Source organism: Rattus norvegicus, chromosome 10 (genome assembly GCF_036323735.1).
Source record: "Rattus norvegicus strain BN/NHsdMcwi chromosome 10, GRCr8, whole genome shotgun sequence".
Lineage (NCBI taxonomy): Eukaryota > Metazoa > Chordata > Mammalia > Rodentia > Muridae > Rattus > Rattus norvegicus.
Window position 1 is genome coordinate 3,936,269 of NC_086028.1, and position 23,373 is coordinate 3,959,641.

General features: G+C 42.9%; 1 protein-coding gene across 3 annotated transcripts in view; it reads right to left on the bottom strand.

Moving 5' to 3' along the window:
- Positions 1-23,373, bottom strand: part of Shisa9 (shisa family member 9) — a 292,994-nt gene that overhangs the window by 93,644 nt on the left and 175,977 nt on the right. The gene's annotated exons all lie outside the window — the stretch shown is intronic.

Genomic DNA, 23,373 nt, shown 5'->3' on the forward strand with positions numbered 1-23,373 from the left:
AGCACTGACTAGACTTATTTAATTGAGAGAGTGCAAAGGGGAGAGGAGGAGGGAAGGAGGAGGGAGGGAGGGAGGGAAGGAGGAGGGAGGGAGGGAGGGAGGGAGGGAGGGAGGGAGAGAGAGAGAGAGAGAGAGAGAGAAATACAAGAAGTTGGGAGGTATATATTGGTGACATGGAGGAGACAGATGGAGAAATTAAAGATTAGTTGTGGTCATATTTTATTGTATACATATGTGAATCAAAAATTAATTAAATAAATAAATAAATAAATAAATAAATAAAAGCAGTGATTTTTTCCAGTTGAAGAAGATGCCTATGTTAACCTCTGGCCTCCAGGTGCATGAGCACACAGGTGTATACGAACATGCACGTGAGGCAGGAGACTGGAGAACAGGGTAGAGAAGGAGTTTCCAGAGATTAGCATACAAAGGGCATGGTTAGACTGGAAACCCTGTTCTACCTGAGCTTCATTCAACCAACGGACAAGCTGGAAAAAAATACTCAGGTTCTATGAACATGAGGGAGCAGGTTGCTATGTAAATGACCCATAAAGTCAGACAAAGCTTATCTTTTCCCCTTGTGGAGTCTGGCCTGCCTCCAAGCCCATCTGTATCCCTCATTTTAATAAAGAATTCCCTCCCTGTATACATTTATGTCTCTCTTTATTGTTAAGAAGCAAAAGTATCAGGAAAGTCATGTAGAAGCACCCCCCCCCGCCAAAAAAATAACTGTGTATCTGTAACACCCACATATGCTTGTTTACATAGGTGTACATGTGCAATGGACACGGTAAAAATGGACACACAAAAGTTAAGCTTCAGGAGAGCAGTACAAATAAATATAGTAAACTGTGTGCTTAGGCACCAGAGCTTGCGAGCCTCACACTCAGGAACTGAAGAAAAGAATTCACCAGCTGCACCTGGTTTGAATTAAGAGACACTAAGAGTTACTGCTAATCACCCAGCTTCCTCCATGTGAGATGCTCCATTTTAAAACAAATTACATTGATTTGTGAACCATCACTTTACATGGTCTATACCGAGGCAAGAAAGTCAGACCAACAGAACTTTCTCTGGCAGAGCAGAGATTCAAAGCTGGGCCTCAGAAATGTAAGTCAAATGAGAGCTACAGCAGCATTTCAGGGAGACTAGAAGGTTGATGCTGGCATCTTCCTGCAAGCTGAGTTAATTTCCTGCTTCAGTGGGGAAGATGTACAGATCTGGTCCTCCAGTGTTATCATTGCAAGCTATGTTCTTAGTACCCATTATTACAGTCCTTGAGAGTATGGGAGGTGTTTGGAGGCCACAACTGGATGCTGTGTTTTTAGGCAGATTTCTGTGACTTTCTTGTTTTGGTTTGTTTTTTTTTTTTTTTTTTTTATTCTTTAACTGACAAAGAGTAGTGGCCATCAGCCTCCATAATGAGAAGACTTTAAAGGAAACACCAGGCTGAGGCCACAAAGACAGCTTCATACTTCTCTTTCAAGTTTTCTGAATGTCTCAGCAATTCTAATAGATACCTTAAGACAATAAATTATCCTACTCACATAAGAGTTTGCCTAGTGACCAAACTGGCACAATTAAGGAAGTGATTGCTTTCTCAGGCAAAGCTGAACTCGCTACTCCTTTTTAGAAAGCCCCCTCTAGTCCTCCCCACAGAGTGAAGACTGCATAGAAGAAAAACCAGAAGGAGAGAAGCGAAAGTATTCACATTGGTTTTTAAATGGCAGGATTCCTATGCAAGGTGGGTGAGTGGCTTTCCTTATTTAGTTTTTGTCTTCTAAATTTATTGTTGTTACTTTTGTGGGAAAGAGGAGTTTTTGAGAAAGGTGTCACCAGTTTCCTCCCATCTGAACAGTGAAAATCCTTCCTGTAACACATGGGTCTTTGCGGTCTGGCCCCGTGTTTCCTCATCATTGACCACTCTCCTTCTCCTTTATTCATGAGTAGTTCTAGATAGTTCTACATCTCCTCCCTTTTCCAAAACACTTGTGTAGATTTGCAACTGGGTCTTTCCACAGTTCCTTGTATTATTCAAAATGTTCTGGAAGCCATCCCCTAACCTTTCCTAATGACTCCACCCTCTCTTTACCTCGGAGTCTATGAATACACTCACTACATGGCTGACATGTGTCTATTTGCATATGTGGGTCAACAGTGAGCACACTGAGGAAAAGGATAATATCTTATGCCTCACGGCCCTCCTGTTACAGAACCAGTTATAAGAAACAGTTGCCAGGAGGAGTTATGGGGTAGACAAATGAAGGACTGCTTGGGCTGCCTGTGGACACACTGCCATCTAATCAGCAAAGGACTGATGGAGAAGCAAAAGCAGAAAGGATGAGCTAAGCTGAGAAGCCATGTGGAAGTGGAAGGGGCCATAGCAAGAGCACAGAGATGGGATGACTGGGAAGCTCACTTGAGTCACAATCCATGGCTCGGTGAATGACCAGCAAGAGGTGTTTCTTCTGTGGTGTCAAGGTGCCAATTTTAATCTTGTTTTACCCATAAAGGTCAAATAACAAATTCTATCCTGACTTGCCTTATTTGTTACAGAAATATTAAATTGTTAGGAATAACATACGTTTTGGAAAAGATTAAGCACTGGGGAATAGCTGGATGCCTCACAGGGAGAAGGATTCGGGAAGACATAGGTTTTCCATGCACACCAACTCATATTATGTGGCCATACTTGCTCTGATCATGAATCATTTCTCCTTTGTTCATTTGAACAGGCCATAAGGATTCTATTTAGCAACATCCAGTTTTGCCAAATCCATGGCTAATCTCACGTGTCCACGAACATGTAGCCTTCTATTTGAAGGTTTCATTCCCATGGTTCCCAGCTTTGCCTTTGCTTACAGATTGCCTGGGCATCTTGAGGCCTTCTAAGAGGAGCACCACCCACCACTGAGGGTTTCAGAAGAAGATGCAGCTATCACACCTTCTAAATAGAAGATGCGATGTCTACTGAGCTGAGGAAGAAAGGACCAAATCAGTCAAGTCAGGGCTGCTAGCATCCTCCCTGACCTCACAAACATCCCTTTCCCAGCCATCCTCTGCAGTCTCTCAGCCCCTCCCCATCCTGTCTCCCTCCCCTCCTGTCTCCCATTCTCTTTTCTTCCCCTCATATCCCTTACTCATTGTCTTCCCTTTGCCTTGTCTCTTCTCATTTCCTTTCCATTCCCCTCTGTTCTCTCTTCTAACATCATCCCCTTCCTTCATCAATAATTCTTTATGATGTGCCAGTGTATAAGCCCATCTCTCTGGGCTGAAAGGAAGAATTCCCTACTCCATACTCTCTGACTTGTAACAGTCCTTTAGAATTCAAGACTTCTGTGAAACACATTTGTAAATCACTGGGATTTATAATCTCTAAGAGGCATTTTCTTCTTAATAATTTAAAGTTGTTAGCATCCCATAAGAAATTCGTGAAGGAAGGATAATGGAAGGGGTAGATAGAAGTGGTGTCAAGGGAAGAGAAGTGGGGAAGAGGGGAATGGAAGGGAATGAAAGAGATGAGAAGAGGGGAAGATGGGAGCATGAGGAAAAGAAACGGTTAGTTATATTATGGGAGTCACATATGTTGACCACACTGCAATGGATGTCCACACATTCATGAGAGACAGACAGACAGACAGACAGACACACACACATACACAAGAGAGAGAAGCACAGATACACAAACAGAAACAGAGACAGAGAGACAGAGACAGAGAGACAAAGACAGGCAGAGATAGAAGCACAGATACACACACAGAAACAGAGGCAGAGACAGAAGCACACACACATACATACACACAGGCACACACACATACATACACACAGGCACACACACATACATACACACACACATACATGTACACAGGCACACACACACATACATACACACACGCCCTCACACATGAACAGAAATTGCACAGATGGCTCAGTAGTTAAGAGCGCATGCACCTACAGGTAATTCTGCACCCTTACTTCCATAAGCAAGTTCGTCAAATTGAATTTCTCTGGAATTGTTTCTTTGGCCTCTTGTTAGCTCCCTATTTGAAGTGACTAGACACTGTTCATTTTTGCTAGGAAAATGAGTTAGCCATAAACATTTAAGAAACTGCACTTATGTGAATTGACTTAAGCTTAGTTATGGAGACACAAAAGGAGTTAGCCATGAGTCCACAGGCAGAAGAGACCTCGAAGAAGAAGCAGGCTTAGACAGAGGCTTAGAAAGGGGACTGAAGCTTATAGTAATCTGAGGGTAGCTGTCACTCAAAGAGTGGGATCACAGACTGTGTTCAAGGATTTAAAGACTCATTTCTCTTTAATAAGTCTCTCCCATAGGACCAACTCAACACCATTTACTAACAGATGATTTTTTTCTTGCTCCAACTCAGGCTATCTCCTACTCCCCAAGTATCTTGGGATACAACTTTTTCACAACATCAGACTACAATCACTGATTCATATTGGGATCACCATGCAACAGCATCTGTAATAGATAACACTGCCTGTCTCCCAGTTCAACTCAAACACATGTGTTTCATTTACTTCTCCTTGGCCAGCATAGCACTGTCAACTCCAAATGAGACCTCATTTTGCATGCCTTAGATGGCTTGAACACTTCTGGAAGTTTTCAGACATGATTTCCTGAGTTCTACCATCCCTTCCCTTCATCTCTCCTAGAATTCTTCTGAGATGGCAAAAACTTAAACTTATTTGGAAGAAAGTGTCTTGTAGAGATGCAACCTCTTGGTAGGCCAGCATGCCGCAGGGATTTTTTTTTTTTTATTAACTTGAGTATTTCTTATATACATTTCGAGTGTTATTCCCTTTCCCGGTTTCCGGGCAAACATCCCTCTCCCCCCTCCCCTTCCTTATGGGTGTTCCCCTCCCAACCCTCCCCCCATTGCCGCCCTCCCCCCACCAGTCTAGTTCACTGGGGGTTCAGTCTTAGCAGGACCCAGGGCTTCCCCTTCCACTGGTGCTCTTACTAGGATATTCATTGCTACCTATGAGGTCAGAGTCCAGGGTCAGTCCATGTATAGTCTTTAGGTAGTGGCTTAGTCCCTGGAAGCTCTGGTTGCTTGGCATTGTTGTACATATGGGGTCTCGAGCCCCTTCAAGCTCTTCCAGTTCTTTCTCTGATTCCTTCAACGGGGGTCCTATTCTCAGTTCAGTGGTTTGCTGCTGGCATTCGCCTCTGTATTGCCGCAGGGATTTTAAGTGCGTGTGCCACCACTTTTGCATTTTGCTTTTGCAACAGACATCATTAATCAATCACTGCTTTTTTTTCTATTTAGTCCCAATCCTATAACAGAAATCTCAACTCAGTTCCCTGGCTTTCCCACCCCTGACTTAGTGGAGTTTGTACCTATGAAGAAACCCTGCTAATCATTTAACTTATTTTTAAACAAGATACATTAATCAAAATAAATGTCTATTAAATATGAGTGGGGCAGAAGGGACTGCCGTACTTTGTTATACGTGTTGTCAATTAGCCAGTGAAACATACCCTAACTAGAGTCTTCGCCAAACTCCATAATGGACAAGGAAGTGATGTGTACTGTACTCAAGAAGAAAAGAGAGTATGTACATGGTTATGGATCTTCTCTGCATGCCATGCATTTTGCCAGGATGGATGGATGGATGGATGGATGGATGGATGGATGGAGATAGATAGATAGATAGATAGATAGATAGATAGATAGATAGATGAATAGATAGATGATAGATAGATGACAGTGATAGATAGATAGATAGATAGATAGATAGATAGATGATAGATAGATGATAGATGAATAGATAGATGAGTAATAGATGACAGAGATAGATAGATAGATAAATAGATAGATGAATAGGTAGATGGATGGATGGATAGATAATAGATAGATAGATAAATAGATAGATAGATAGATAGATAGATAGATAGATAGATAGATAGATGTCAACCACAAGATAGACGTTTTCATTGTGCTGTGTCCTTACCATAGGCTAACAAGGGGAAGTAACCAGATTGCAGAATTAGTAATTAAGCAGCAAATCATTCCTTGGGGTTTTTTACTAACAAAACAGTTTTGGTTCTTATGGAGTCTGTGCTCCTATGGTAAATATTGCAGGGCTCTACTGTAATGTTCTTTGGGAATCAATCAGAAGTAAAAATACAAGCTCTGGGCTCTTACTTTTAGTTACATATTAAATTGTTGTACTATTATATTTATATATCAGTTACATATAAATAATATTGTATACTCGTAATTTTATATATTATATAAATTTATATATTTATATATTATATAATTAAATTATACTAATCTATTAAGTTCATCTAATCCCCAGGACAGTCATGTGGGGTAAATATTGTCCTCTGCATGCTACAAAGAAGTGACTTGCCCACCATTGCCCATATAGCAATCGAGAGCTTCAGGTCCTCCTAATTGACACACAGCTTCATGGCTGCTATACTCTAATTAAGAGAGGCACGTAAGAAATTACATTCATTTTTTCAGCAAACAACTGAACCATGGCATAGGAAGTATTTCATGGTGGATCTTTCTAGAGAGCTTTGGCCACTGAAAGCCAGTGAGTTCTCTTCAAGGTTCTTTCTAGCCCAGAACTCGCAGTAGCAGATGGCCTGGGCTTGTATTTTTTGCTTCTGGTTGTTTGCCACAAAGCCTTACAGTAGTAGGAGCACAGACTCCATAAGGACCAACAGTGTTTTTATCAGACAAACCCCCAAGGAATGATCTGTTGCTTAATTACTAATTCTGCAATCTGGTTATTTCCTCTTCTTAGCCTGTGGTAAAGACATAACATAGTCAAAACATATCTTGTGGTTGACTTTAAGGTCTTTTAAACCAATACATTAGTGTCCTTGTTAGCATTATAACAGCATGATAGGCTGGATTCTCCATGGGCAAAGGCTATGTTAACCCTTGGGATTCAGAGTATTCACTAGGGAAGGAACACTCATCTTAGGAAGAGAGATAAATAGAATAAGTCAAAGGGAGAAACTGAACTTGAACCTTGTCTGCAAAGCCTGGGATAACCCAGCAATGAGCTGTGGGATGAATGTTCCCCACTAGGGTTTTACCCTTTCAAGAGAAAATAGTGTAGCCCTGTCTATCTGCCTCATTTCTTCCCTAATGTTGGATGCTCCAGGAAGAACAAGAGGATGCAGAGATCTCCTGCTGAGGCAAACCCTGAAGGAGTAGCAGCTGTGGCTCCCTGCTGAACACCTTGGAGCTAGGCAGCAAGGCTTTGAATAATAAGGACCCAGGTTGTACAAAGTAATGATAGCTGCTGATGTTTGAATAGGGCTTGGCATTTTCATATCTAATTACATTTGCTTCTCACAATCCAGGCCTGACCGTGGCATGCTCCAGTAGAAACAACTATTACTCAAAACATTTGCCACTCTTTGTTATGGAAGAATTATTTCATGCCACCACTGACAGGAGGGTCAAACATGGGCCTCACTTTAACCACAGACAAATTGGTGACTATGATGTGCATCACTTCTAAGCAGATCTTTAAAAGGACACTCTCTCCTTTGTCTTTCTGGCCAAGAGTGAGGTGTGGCCAACAGAGAATCTACTCTTCCAGGCTTCCAAGTGAAGCAACATGGAGAACTGTGGCTACCTTACCATAACTGTGTGTGCCTGTTGCTGTTTTACTACATTAAGATCCTTGGGCTATTTGTACCATACAGACCTTAGTGTGGATGGACTGAAACATCTCCATCACCTTCAAGGCACGAAGCTCTTGCTCATCAGCCACCCCTGATTCTGTATTTGACCCCTGCCCACCTCCCCAGTCACTTCTCTCTTATCTAAGCTCACTCCAATCACACAAAAGCCATTTTTCTTCTAGAAGAGTTTCCACAGCACTGGTTCTCAAAGGGGAGTGCTTGTGCCCACCAAGATCTAGGGAACATTTGGCAAACATACATTTTATTGGGCAGAAGCCAGCAGTCTTCCTAGGTATTTAATATTCAGTCTGCATGACCACCCTCACCTCTTCTCCATAGAAGAAATCGCCATCTTATCTTCCTTATTAGCCCAGTTAGGAACTAGTTTGCAAATCCCCACTAGTGCCTAGCACTGTAACCAACTACGTAACTAAAAATTACATAATAAATGCTTATTCAAGATAAGTAATAACTAGTGTATAATAAAATGGTAGTGTATTTTGAGCAGGACTTCTTTATAAACATTATTTAATTTGATTTGTTAATTAAAGTAGCTATTACTTACGCTTTTTATTTTATGAATGAGAAGATTGGCCTCAGGTTAAGCAACTTAGTTTATATTTGGCAGTGACAGACCCTGTAGGTAATCTGGTTCTTCAATCCACCTAACACCAGGTCTCTCCTGTGACAGTGTGGGCATGTGTGGGTTCTAATGACTTTCTTACACACTGTGAATACTCAGTGAAAGATAGAGGTGGGGCATGAAACTCATGGTAGCTGGACAGCCCCATCTCCAGTGAAACCATGGAGTGCACATATTATTAGAGGGAAAGTTAAAAAAAAACTATAAAATCACTAGATTTGATCCAATGTGTGTCAACAATTCTAAACAATAGAATATTCTTCTCCATTAATGTGGAGAAATCTCCCTCTTAGATATAGCACAGAATGTTTGCTAAGTGAGTGAATGAACTAGTTTATAGAACTGATAATAATGGAAATATAAAGAGGCAATCGCTGATAGACAGCAGGCCAATTACTTCCATGACTTTCAACGAAAGCAATCCCACAGCATAGCATGGGCTTGTCTCTCCCCTGAGTAATATGGGCAAAATGGGGGAGGGAGTCCAGACAATCCAGCTGGCTAGACTTGGCATTTGGAAAAGGAAGCCAATCACCCACTTTTCGTACACACAAAGTACACTCACAACCTGATACGTCTAACTGACACCTCTACCAAACCTGCAGAGATACAAAGCACCAGGGAGGCCTTAGAAACCCAAATTTCTGGAGACACCATTGTCAATTAAACAAATCTCCAGAATCCAGTGTTCAGCAAACTAGTGTCCTTTCAGAAAAAAGGAATGAGCACCATGGCCAGTCCTGATGGGTAAGTGCCATTCCTTGGACATTTGATAATTCTATGGGCATTTTACCATGACAGGAAATAAGCACTTATCTTTCTCCGGTATTCCACATCAATGCAGAATGTACTTGCCTTCTATTCAAATATCAAGGTTCAGAAAAATAAAGAGCTTCTCTAAGCCCCACCAAGCTCTTGACTTTGAATCTGGAAGACTCTTCATTTATTGCCTTCTTATCTGCCTCCCTGGATTATGTCACGAGTTTCTGCAGTATGGAGAAGCTATCTCATACTCCTTTTGTTTCCATAGCTGTGGACGAAGCTTGTTGAATGAGCAAATATTTTGCTTCTCTCTGCCATGGTCTTACCTGGCGATTCCTTGTACACTTTCCCCAGGTGGCTGTGAGGTTCTTCCCGGGTCATTAAGATGACCTAGAAGGCTGGACCAGAGGGCATTTCCCCAAATATCTGGCTCTAATATGAAATGATTCCTACAACCTGTTCACATTTTTCCTGTTGTTTCCACTGAAGGCCTACACTTCCTTACCACCTCTTAATGTTTTCACTCGATGAGGAAGGTGCAGGCTACAGATAGAAAATCACAGGGAGGAGATAGTCATATTGAACTCCCTCTTAATTGGCCCCTAGATCTAGGGAACACTGGTACTCTCAGGACATTATTCTAATTGTCACAACTACAAAAAAACAAAAAAAAAAACCAAAAAAAAACAAAACTGCCTTGCTCTACTAGGCCATGAATCCTGCTAGCCCCTAAAATGTTCAAAGTAGCCCAGTAACAAAGAATTGTGCAGCCCAATACAATGACAAATACACTACATTAGAGACACTAGAAGTTAGCAACAGAAATCATTAAGTCCATAAAATGTCAGAAAAATAATGATGATAAAAGCCATAAACCTCCCCAAGGAAATTACACACTACTGTGCTGTTTTAATTCTCATTTAAGTGCCTTCTGAGGCACAACTACTAACTCCACATCACTAACGAGGAAAACAAGGCACACAGCCTCTCAGTTGCACAGTGGCTGAGCCATTATCAGTCTCCACTGTTGGCTTCAAATCTATATTCTTGGGATAAGTGGGAGTCTTCCTTATAGCTTCCAGATTCTCCAGCAAAAAAGGCAGTGCCTTGAGCTCATTGCAAAGATTAAAATGCAGCAACGCAAAGGGTTCACAATCCTGCAGGCTTTGTGGAAGGAAGCGCTCCAGATGGGAGTCTGAGCAGTCACTAGCATTTGCAGTTGGGTGAGCAAACCCCTTAGTCCCACTTGGGTTTCTGCTGCCGTCATGGTTAAAAAGGAGAGGAGCCACGTTGGGATAGTGGCTCAGAGAGTGTGGCAGATCACATCCTGTTGGGAAGAAAAACAAAACAACAACAACAACAAAAGCCAGGGCATAACCTGTGACACACCACAAATATGTTGTGGAGCTTCAGGCAAGTTACTAAAACTTGGTTGTACATATGGGCTTTCTGGTTTAGTATTTTCTGTTGTAGGTTTACTGGTGAAGACACATCATGTGGAAGTGGGAGCCATGAACAAGCATGGCCACCACTGCTTTTGTACTGAAAGTATTACTAGGAGGCTGGGAAGATACTAGATTGCTGTGTAATCACTTATCATGAGGACCTAAGTCTGACTGCAGTACCCATATGAAAGGGCAGGTGTGCTGCGAAGGAGAGATGATCACGGTGGTGCGGCCTGACCAGTGAATTCCAGGCAGAGCAGAAAATGAAGTAGAGAGAAATTGAGAAAGCCACCCATCATTATCAGCGTCTGGCCCTCACATACACACCTACACGTGTGCACCTGGCCACAGCCACCTTTAATGTTTGACACAGAGCAGCTGTTGTGCTACCATGGCTAAGTAGAGAAGTTCCCATGTCCTGTGAACCAAATTGTCCACTACCTGAGCTTAACCAGAAAAAAACCTTCACATCATCAACATTACAGGTTTTTAGAAAGTGTTAATTAGGGAAATCAAGATGCATAACTAAGCTAGATGGTATACTAAAGTATCATCCTGCTCTAATGATGAAGTCTATAGGAAAATACTCTGGTAAAGTACTATGAAATGTAAGTATTGAAGTGCTGAAATAAATTAACAAGGATAACCTGACAAAGTAAAAGAAGAGAGAGAGGAAGGGGAGGAGGGAGGGATAGAAGAAGGTGAAAAGAAGGCAAGAAGAGAGGAAAAGAAAGGGAGAGAAAGGAGGGAGAGAAGGAGAGACACAGAGAGGAAGAGAATGGGGGCCATGAATCTAAATCCAAACAACCAGGGTCATTGGATTTGGAGATAGTTGTTCACTCTCAGCTCTTCATCTTTTATTATGTGCATTATGCACATAAGGAGACGAGAGGAAGTATCTGGTGTCCTCATCCATCATGATTTCTCCTCCCCTGACACAGAGGCTCTCACTGCACCCGAAGACAGACTGGTAGCAACAAGCCCCTGCACCTGTCTCTGCACCCACAATGCTGGGGTTACACTACAACGGCCACACCTGACCTTTCGCTTGGGTTCTAAGATCCAAACTCAGGACTTGTACCACAAGCACTTGTGCATGTTGAGCAATATTTCCAGCCCTACACTCAGTTTCTAACAGATTGTACTGAACCAGAAATGGGAAATCCTGCATCATTTCTAAGGCTGCTAGGATTATTATAAGATCTACTCAATGGTGACTGATTCATTCACTAGCTGCATGACTTCCTTGCCCCCAACCCCCACATTGTTCCAGGAGCTGTGCTGGTCTCTAGATAGCTATGCTAGCCCAGAGAGTGTGACAGACCGCTTCCAGTTGTGAAGCAAAAAATAAACAAAAATAAAAAACAGAAAAACAAAAACAACACCACCACCAACAACAACAAAACCAAGGACACAACCTGTGACACACCACAAATATGTTGTGGAACTTCACGTGAGCTACTAAGACTTGGTTGTACATATGGGCTTTCTGTTTTGGTATTTTCCATTTCTTAGATATGCTCTTCTTTTCTCTTAGAACACGAGGGGGGAAGCATATCTTGAACAAGGAATTTCAGTACAAGAAGGATCCTTGAGTACGGTGAGAGCCATTCAGATCAAGGGACTCTGTCATTCCTACCATTACTAACGGCTGAGACTATTTCAAAGGCATGAGAAGCTCTCTGGGATCCTCGTCAGGAGAAGCCTTTGAAAGGTGATGGAGGAGTCACAGCACAGAAGAGCTTCACTCAGGATAGGCCAGGAACAACGCACATAAGCAGAATACTTCATCAATTAGAGGTTTCAATGTCTCATGGAGTAAGAGACAGCAAACAGTGTATAAAATGGCTAGTCCAAGTTACTGAACGACAGGTTCCTCATCAGTGAGGAAGCAGGATGCCAACATGGGGTGTGTTCTCTTTCAGATAACCCCGCTGAAGCCCTCAGCAGAGCATCAGCACAGCCACTCTGTGTATGGGTAGCAGAGGTTGCTGCTGCTACTGCTGCTGCATTCCTCGTCTTCCTTTTCTTCCTTTTCTACTTCTTTCCCTTCTTATTCTTCCTCCTCCTCCTCTTCCCTGGAAACTGGACCACATTACCAGTTTCTCTTGTATATAGCCACACACTAGGCACATTCAGTGAGATCTTAGTTGAAGTCACACTTCTTCACTGGCCTTATGCAAGACCTCCCACCTATGGCACAGCCGTTCATTCTCCCTATGCCTGATGGTCAGATATAAGGGACCTAGGTGAGAATACCGAAGCTCAAAAAGAGAGAAAGAGCAAGAAGACAGAAGGCAGAACATCAGCACAGTCGTCTCTGTGTATGGGTACCAGAGGTTGCTCCTCCTCCTCCTCCCCTCCCTCCCTCCCTCCGTCCCCCATCCCCTCCTCCTCCTCTCCCTCTTCCTCCTTCTACCCTGGAAGCTGGACCTCATTAACAGCTTCCCTTGTCATTGGCAGAGCCACACATGTCCTTGAATTGCTGCATGAAGAAGTCTTCAGGATGTATGTGAATAATTTTTTTTAGTTTTTCAAAGTTTTCTTCATGCCCCTTTATGCATTTGGTCACTGGAAATGCCATGAAAGTGAGAACCTGGTGTCATTCACGCTCTGAGTCATACAACGTCTTACATAAGGTGATCAGAAAACATGCATAGGCAAAAAAGTCAGCAACCTGGGGCAACATAAATGACGATCCACACTGCAGAAACACTGAACAGTGGCCAAGTGTGCAGAAGGCTGTGTAAATCAATGCATATGTGCAAACTTGCACTTCTGAGGAAAAAAGATCAGAGTTCTGTCTGGATATCAATTTTACCATCATGAAAGGGCTTTAAACATGCTCAAAGCAAGCATGGCATAGTGATGAGCTGTACCCCAACAGTGGAGTAAGGCATGACACAGTGATGGACTGTACCCCTAATAGTGAGCAAAACAAAATTCTTTCCTTCAGTGGATTTAGTTGGGTGTTTTGTCACAGTAACTTGGGGGAAGGGGGGTATAAGATGTCCTGGCCACTAGACCAAACACAACTGTGTCTCTCAATAAGATTGGAGTAGCAATATTTACTGGAGAGTATCTTAGTTAGGGTTTACTACTGTGAACAGACACCATGAATGATGCAAGTTTTATAAACGGCATTTAATTGGGGCTGGCTTATAGGTTCAGAGTTTCAGTCCATTATCATCAAGGTGGGAGCATGGCAGTGTCCAGATGGGCATGGTGCCAGCAGACCTGAGAGTTCTATATCTTCCTCTGAAGGCTGCTAGCAGAATACTAGCTTCCAGGCAGCTAGGATGAGGGTCTTAAAGCTCACACCTACAGTGACACACCTACTCCAACAAGGCCACACCTCCTCATAGTGCCACTCCCAGGGCTGAGTATATACAAACCATCACATTCCACTCCTGGGCCCCTGTAGGCTTGTTTAAACATATGAGTCTATGGGGCCATACCAAGCCATGACATAATAAAAAAGCACATTTAGTCCAAATTCCAAGGTCCACATAGTCTATAGCAGTCTCAACAATGTTAGAAGTCCGAAGTTCAAAATCTCTTCTGATATTCATTCAGTCACTTAAATATAATCCCCAAAGCAAGACAGGAAACCAGCTGGGCAGACTCCAAACTCTGCATCTCCATGTCTGATGTCAAAGTGGTCTTCAGATCTCCACCCCTTTTTCATCTTTGTTGGCTGCAATAAACTTCTTTCTCCTGGGTTGTTTCCACTCCCTATTAGCAGCTTTCCTCAGCAGATATCCCAAGGTTCTGGCATCTCTAATATCTTGGGGGTCTCCAAAGCAACTTCAATGTTACAGCTTATTGTTTCTATGTCTGGGATTCACACATGATCTTCTGGGCTCCTTCAAAGGGCTCTGCCCTCTGTAGCACTCTAAGCTCAGATTGATCCACTCCACTGCTGCTGCTGTTCTTGGTGATCATCCCATGGTACTGACATCTACAATACACTGGAGTCTTCTGCTGCAACTAGGCTTCACTAGAGAGCCTCTCATAGACTCTCTTCATGATGCCAAGCCTCGGATCCTTTGTATGACCCCTTCAGCCTAGGCTGTCAATTGTACCTTCACCAATGGCCTTCAGTGGCCTCTTAGAGTGTTCTTCATGAGCCCTTCATGATTTCAAAACCAGTACCACTTGTGTGACTCTTACACATTATGAAGTACAGCTGTAGCACTAAGTACAACCTTGGCTATCTCTGGAACACAGCTTCTTTGTACTTTCAGAAAAGACTTCCCAGATTTCACCTCAGTGATGCTAGTCTCCTCTTAATCACCATTAATTTCTTAGCTCCAACTAACCAGCATCGACTGTCCCAGTCATCCTTTCTATTATTCACTCTATAAGCCAGAGCCACATGGCTGAAGCTGCTGAGTTTTGCTGCTTGCAGGAACTGAAACATGGCCTCCTTGTTCTATGTCATTACCGCTAATTTTCTGTTTTCCAACTCCTTCACTACCTAAGCATAGCCATCCTAGATCTTGCTCTGTAGATTGACCTTGAGCTCAGAGATCTGCATGCCTGTTTCCTGGGGTTAAAGGTGTGGACCACCATGCCTGGATCTAAACTCAGCAGGGTAGGATCTTTCCCCAAAGTCCCCTAATCTGTTGTCTCCTAGAACACAGAATTCAGCTTCATGTCACTTCCTGGTGCCTCTTTAATACTTGACCATATATTTTATATTTTTCCTTTCTAAGCTTGCTACACTTGTTCAAAACACTCTTCATGAGACTTAACCAGAGAACAAAGTCTCTGATGGGCTTTTTTGAGACTTCCTTTGTCAGTGCAATTAATATAAATCTCTTTACCTTAGCCTCAGGTAGACTCTTTAGATAAGGGCAAAAAGCAGCCACATTCTTCACCAAAATACCACAAAACAGTCTCTAGACCACATCCTGAAATTCTTCTCCACTGAACTCTTGTGCCAGGTCTGCACAGTTCAAATCAATTTCAGCAACAAAGTCTTTCATTTTCTTACTAGGATAGACCATTAAACCCCATTTAAAACATTCCACTGCTTTCCAAATCCAAAGTCCCCAAATCTACATTCTTTCATACAAAAGAATGGTCATGCCTATCACAGCAATATACCAATCCCTGGTACCAACTAAGTCTTAGCCCAAGCCCAGAGTGACATACCTACTCCAACAAGGCCACATCTCCAAATAGTGCCACTCCCTGGGCTAAGCATTTCAACCATCACAAATAGAGATAAAATCAAATTGGATTAGGCATACGGAGTTTTCTGTAGAACACGTAACATTTAAAGGGTGCTCAGCATGTGCTACCCTCACACCCCTCCCTCTTCCCCAGAGAGCTGGTTGTTCTTATCAAGTCCTGGTCTCAGAAACTCAGCAGCAAGCAGAGGCTGTCTGTCCCCAAGTGACTCTACCACCAGGACCAGCCAGTATGCACCCAACCCTTAATAGCATTTAAACTTTGTCTGTGCACCTAATTATCTTGATGATGCAGAACTCAAAATAGCCCTGTGTGAGCACCCCCAGGAAAGGTCCTGTCCACAGACCCAGCCCTATTAAGCCAGAAAACAAGCATCTAATCTAAGAATTTAACAGCTAACAGCTGCAGTCCTTAAAACAAGAGAGATCAACAGCCTAGCCTCAGTGGCTGGGCTCAGCCAGCTACCCTTCCTGACTCCTTCAGCCCACCTCACACCATGTGCCACCCACCCACCCTGGCCACTGCCATTCCATTATTATAATACTAGAAAAGATGCAGTTAAACCCATTTTACAGCCAAGGGGATTGAGACCTAGAGAGAATCAGGCTCTGGAACAGAGTTCGAAAGTTCTCCATTTAGCCTTGATTCCTCAGAAACAGGTCATTTTTCAGGGCTTCCAGTTCATCTTCTGGAGCAGGGCCAAGAGGAGACCTTTAGGAACTAGCCTGCATAACTCATTTCAACCCTTTAAGAGCTAGCCTTCAGCACCCATTCCAGCCCCTGTTCCCTTACTTTCTCATTCTCTTCCTCCCAGCTGGCTCCTCTTCTTTTCTCTTCCTTGTCCTCCTTCCTTCCTTGGGCTCCTTTTGGCTTCTCTTCCCCTCCCCCTCCCCCTCCTCCTTTCCCTTCCCACTCCCCCTTCCCTTCTCTCACTCCCTTTTCCCTTAAATCTGTCATTTTCCCAGCATTTGTGAATGTGTGAAGCGATGATCAACTGATCTATCTTCAAGTGACCTACACTCAGATGAGGGGAGAGAAGAATTGACCACAGGACCCCAGCAGTGGTGAGTATAATGGTAATGGGATGACATGAGAGCACAGAGAACACGGACAAGCACCCTGGGAAGGCTTGCTCTTAAGACATCCTCTGTTTCATTGGCATAGCTGCAAATGTCACCATCCGCACACATGACCTACCAAGGCTCCATCAGCTGATGGATCATTGAGCTCCTACCTATTACAAAAAAGACACCCTAAGAGAAGGCCACCATCTTTGACATATCATGAAGGCAGACCCCTGGTTGCCTCTCACCAATTTCAGTTGTTAAGGGCCATATCTGGGGCAGGACTATTAAGACAAAAAAGAAAGCAATTTTCTCTTTGTGCTCCATTCCAGACCAATAGCTCACCAGTAGTCAGTGCCCAGCCTTACCCAGAAAGCAAATCACTGCTTCACATTTTGTGAATCAATTAATAAACAATAAGTAAATATTCTATGAGTACTGGGCATGCTATCACATTATGTTACCACAAGTATCTCATGTCAAGAAATCTTGTGATGAAAGAAACATAGGTCAGATTTTTGGATCATTCAAATTTGGACTTTAAACAGGGTTTCTCACTGGTCTGAAGTTGGCAGAGTAGGCCAAGCTGTTGGCCAATGACCCACAAGGTCTGTCTCCCCATTGCCAAGCGTACATCATCAAGCCTGTTTTTTTCTGTGAGTTCTGGGGGTTAAATTCAGCCCCTCCTGCTTGCATAGCAAGTTGCCTCATTGAATGAGTCACCTCTCCAGCTCCTGAGATTAGAAATGACCACCCTATGGAGATCTGTGTATCATCTTTACAAGTGTGGATAACAGCGTCAAGAGTTTATGGTTGAGGAAAATAAAGCCTTGTGCTATGTCTGGCTCATCACAAAACAAAGATACAACAAAATTCCCAAAGTTCCTAACCAACCATCTTCATGGGTTCTGAGATGTGTGACGTCACTGCTTATTCACCAGGGAATGAGCAAAGGCTCAGAGGAGAAGCCACCTCTAGGATTGAAGACCCTCCCCCTCCCCACCAGGACACCCCAGTCCATCTTGAAAGTCACTCTCAGGAAGTCAGTGGTGAGTCCACAGGTCAGGCTAGAGGGGAGTTAATATCACGAGTTTAGTTCTTTACCCTTTATTGGGTCAATGGCATCCAAGCTAGTCCCTTCAGTCCTTGCCTTGACCCACCATTCCTTGAAAAGTAACTGGTTACATTTTAAATAGTGACAAGTTCCAAATGCTTCATGCTCTAAAGAATCCAATCTTGCCTGGTGACGGAGATGTGACACCACTTCTCCTGCTTCCCCATCCTGGCTAATATGTCTGGTCAGGTGGCAATCTCTCTCCTTTCTCCTTTCTCCTCCCAGCTTGAGAAAGCTCTGATTTAGTGATTGTTCATTATCCCCCCATTTAGACAATTTTCCACACACAGTGGAACCTTTAAACAGTGTGAACAATGTTGTCAATCTTTCTGCACACTGCCTCTGCTAGGCATTAAGAGGGAAATTGCCTGCACAGCAGGGGTGGCATTAGGAACATACAGTTTCCATTAATAGTAACAGGCCTTGAAGTTCAGTCAAGAGAAGGGGGCACTTCAGACACCTGCATACTAAGAGCTGGGCTCTGTCTGAGTCAGCGGACCCATGATTAAGCCATTTTCACCAGGGGGACAATTTTCAGCTACATGGTCCAATGAGGTTGGCAGAAAAGGGACTAAAGATACATCGAATAGGTGCTATGTGCAAAAGGCTCTGATAATACTTTGTCAATTTGATCTCAGAATAAAGCCAGGGTTAAGTACAGTAGTCACATTTTAGAGAGAAGAGTGTGTAAGTAAATATATAAATCCCCACAGTTCATGTGATTGAGTATCTCTGTTAGGGTTTGTCATCGTGTTAGACAAAGTGATTAATACAAGCAAAAACATGAAATTTGAGCCTCTTTTTAGCTCTGGTGGTCCTAAGGCTTTCTATCAACCTTCAAGAAAGACAGCTTCTCTCTCCTAGGTTGGGTGGCTTCCTTTGGTGGTAGTTGAAGAATTACTCATCCTCACCTGTTAATATTTCTAATGAGACTCATTCTCACAGGATCCTTGGGGTCTGCTGAATAATTCTTCTCATCCGTCTTATGTCTTTGTTCAAACAAGAAAGCAGTCCACTCCCTCCTTGTTATCTGTGCCGCTCAGTAAGACACCGTCTTTGTTGTGAGATCAGCCTTTCTCTGCCCCTTGAGTACCAATCAAAGTCATAGCAGCTAGACCACTAGTCCCCATCCGACATCCCTAATAGGCACCATTAATCAATTTCCCACCAAGCAGCTCTTCCTAATGGATCAGATTAGATACTCAAGATTTAATTTTCTTTCCATCCATGGCCCAAGCCAATCACAGGTCTCAGATAAATGAGTGAGTCTGTCCTTAGTGAATCACAAAGTCTATTCTTTTCTGCCTTCCCTTCCCCATTTCTCAGGAGAGCAGGAAATCACACTGATCATATTCTAATGATCCATTTACCAAGATTGGGGTCTAGACAGATATTCTTTCCTTTCGTCTTAGATGGGTTTAGTCAACTTCTTTAACCTGAGGTGAGTTGACTTCTGTAAAACAGAAATCATAACTTCTCTGCATATTCAAAAGGAACATGCATTGTGGAGCCCAAACGCAGTGCACGGCACTGCTCAGTCCACGGCACTGCTCAGTCCACAGCACTGCTCAGTCCACGGCACTGCTCAGTCAATGAGCATCAGTCTCCTCTCCCGACCACCAAAATCATGCTGGCCCATTTTCCTCCAATAAAAACAAGCTTAAAAACTAAACTTGCAAATCCAGATGGCAATCCACTTATTTTTTTAAATGTTATTTTTCAGAAAATATTCAAACATCTTTGGAGAATTGCTTTCTCTTTCACTATTACATCTAGTGTAGTTCTTGTATTATGTAGTTATATGTTGTTTTGTTTCCTGCTCAGTGTCTCCAGTGTTTAGGAAGGGTGGAACTCTTATGCCACTCTGAGGATAAATGTTGTCTGAAGGCAAGAATTGTTGCTGGTGGCTAGGCAAGAAACAGTCACATTCTAAAAAGGCCACATTCTAAAAAGGCCACCTTTGCCTGAGTGGCAACATATCCTGGGATGATTAGTGACCTCTTTCAGAGGTCCTGAATGTCAACTGAATCCTCTCCTTTCAAAGCCAATGTCAGTGCTGATTTATTTGTGTCTTAAGCAATAACATAAAATTATTGAGCCTACTATGAGCACGGTACACATGAGATGAGTCAGTTTCTACATTGCAAACTCCAGTTATTTCAGCAACTAGCTAAAACTATGGCAGTAATGTCTGGCATGGACAGAGTTCCCCACACACTAGATATCTTAGATGGATGGCCTTGCTTGGTCACCAGCTAACTCCATGGAATAAGACTACTACCGTCATCATTTTAACAAGGGGAGTCTGAAATAGAGAAAATAAATGTTAGAGGTGTCTTTTATATGGCCACATTGTATGTGTGCATGTGTGCGCCTGTGTGTACATGCATTTGTGTGCTTAATGCAGCAGTCTATGATCACAGCATGATATTCACTGGCAAATAGGCAAAATGAGTTATTAAGGCATACCAACGCAACTTCTCTTCCCCATTCCCACCCCATGTAATTCACATTCCATTAGTGGCTATAGATGTTTGCAGACACTGTTCATGAAAAAAATGGCTATAGTAGATATAACCATTCTTGTATTAGAGCATCTATCTGGGGGTCTCATATTGGATACAATTTGGGTTGAAAATTGTTATAAGAAAGGCACAGAAACAGATGGTCTTGGGTTGCAGAAATCACCTGTGAGAGGACTTCCTCACTCAGACTGAGGTTAGACATTGGAGCTATACAGACTGGCACTAGAAACAATGAAAAACCTTTGCTGCTAGAGATCATAGATTCTCATGCAAATAGAATCTCTCATCTCCCCTCCTACACTCCCTGATGCTCCTTGATCTGTCTCCCCTTAATAATTTGAATCTCTAAGTCTCTGGTCATCTATGAAATGAACTCCCAATACCTATGAAAGAGTCTGTGTGTCTGGGGAACTGCCTGTCCTACACACATTTATCTCTCTCATGAGACAGCCCAGCCCTCTTCCTTCCCAGCAGCTCCAGCCTATGAACAGTGCCATAGCCACACCTTCTTGCCCTGAGAAGGCAGCTCAAGGTATCTTGCGCATTTCCCTTTCTGGCTTCCTTGCAAACTTCTAGGGCCATTTGCCTCCCTCATAAATATTTGTTAGAATCCAGGCTTCTCTGTCTCATTGTGTTTTCACATCTTATTTTCTGCCTTCTTAGCGGAGCTGATTTGACATAAATATTTATGGGTAAAAAGATGTTCTTCAAGTCCCTAGTGCCTTCCACACTTCATACTACCATGCGGGGAGCCTTTGGGGCCGCCGAATGTGTTTTCTTCTGTGTGCCCTGTGGAACACAGTGACCATCAATTCTGTCCCCAGCTGTGGGGACAGACAGATGTCTGATATCCAATCTCCGGTTTACATGCTCCACAGTGACAAGCCCTGGAAGATGTGTCAAAGAGTTCCAAGGCTTGAGGGTAGAACTTGCCAGCTCTCTCTGTATCTCTATGGATGGCAGGTGAGAGTTGGTCGATAAGTGGAACAACTCTCCATTTTAGCTGGCTTAGCCAACAATTAGAAATAGTCATATATCTAATAGCACGGCTGCATTTGTTCTTTCTTTAATCTACTCCTTTTAGTGCAACCGGCAGGCTTGTCCACGTCTCCCTTCCCCTCTGGCAATTGTCTTACCATCACCACCCAGCCTTTAAGCTATCTTCGTCATCTTCATCCCTACACATCTTGCTGATTCCATCACACAGTTTCTGGAGTTCCTGGTTCTATTTTTTAGGTCACCAATTAACCCTCACCTAACCTTAGCTATTTCTTCTGTGAAAATGGACCGACCCAGGACCTAAATCGTATCAACCCTCAACAATAACAAAGGATTAGCCTCCTTTCAATGTTCAACACTTCTCTGGTATAACTATCAACACAAGAGGTCAGTAACATGTTCATCTCAGGCTATGCAAGAATTCCACACTACAATCCTCAGAGCTCTGGTTAATAGGAAAGATATTTCAGGTGAATCCCAGTCCACCCTCAGATTCCACTGAGTAATTCCTCTGAAAGCAATATCAAATAGATGCTGTCCACACCTCTTGGGAAGCTTAAATATTATTTCATGGTCATATAACAATTTGTGTGATACATAAATACTATAAATAATTAATAACAAACATTGTGATAGTTTGAATATGCTTGGCCCATGGGAAGTGGCACTGTTAGGAGGTGTGGCTTTGTTGAAGGAAGTGTGTCACTGTGTAGGTTGGCTTTGAGGTCTCCTAATACTCAAGCTCTACATTTGGATCAAGATACAGAACTCTTAGCTTCTTCTCCAGCACAATATCTGCCTGCCTGCTGCCATGCTTCCCCCAATAATGATGATGGACTGATGATAATGGACCAAACCTCTGAAACTGTGTTTACTGTCCTTTCTAAGAGTTCCTTTGGTCATGGTGTCTTTTCATAGCAATGAGACCCTAAGACAAAAATGCATGTTATATCAATTACGCATTGATATATATCACCTATTAAAGTAGTTCATAACAAAACTATGCACTGAATTGTTTAAAACAACAGTAGATTCAAAGCCATAAAACTTAGGTTCTAAAATCAATACCATTTAAACCTCTGTGACTTTAAGAATCCTCTATCAGCACCTAGTTTCACAGATGTAAATCAAGGATCTTGCTCTCCCCAAATGAGGCTTGAACAAATGAGAAAAATTCAAACATGCTTTGGACCTTATTATTCCAAGGCCTCGTTCTACAAATGTAGGTCTACAGACCAGCAGCCTTTAAAGTCCTGGGATCCATAAGACACGTGGCAGACCTGAACAACCCCAGATAATCGGAGTCAGAACCAGACTGTCTTCATTTTTAACAAGAGCTCCCATCCTTGGGTAAACTTCGTGCATTCCGCTGTTTGGGAAGTAGGGCTCTAAGAGCCTGTCTGAACTTCCCATGGAATAGAACAAGAATCATTGCCTGTTCTTGCTGTCTCCCACTTCTGTGCATGAAGCTGTTTATTGGAATGCCCATTTTCAGAAGCATTCACACTATTCACTCACTGTGTACATGCTCTCTCTCTCTCTCTCTCTCTCTCTCTCTCTCTCTCTCTCTCTCACACACACACACACACACACACACACAGGTGCACACAGGTGCACACAGGCACATACAGGCACACGTGCATGCACACTGGATTATCTGCCCTTCCTGTGTAATCCAGAGGACTACCTCCATTACCAGGCTAAGCTCACTCTATAGCATGCCTGTTGGCTAACAAGGAATCTCCAAGATTAGGACAGTGAGCTTTTATAAATATTTCAGTAAAACTCTGCACTACGCAATTCTTGCATGCATAGAATGCAGCCAGAACCTGACTGTGTGTTAGTTTCCTTTACCTGCCACAACCAATTACCAGAAGTTGAGTGAGTAAGAAGAGAGAACTTTATTCTCTCTGTTCTGGAAGTCTGAAAGCCAGGATCAAT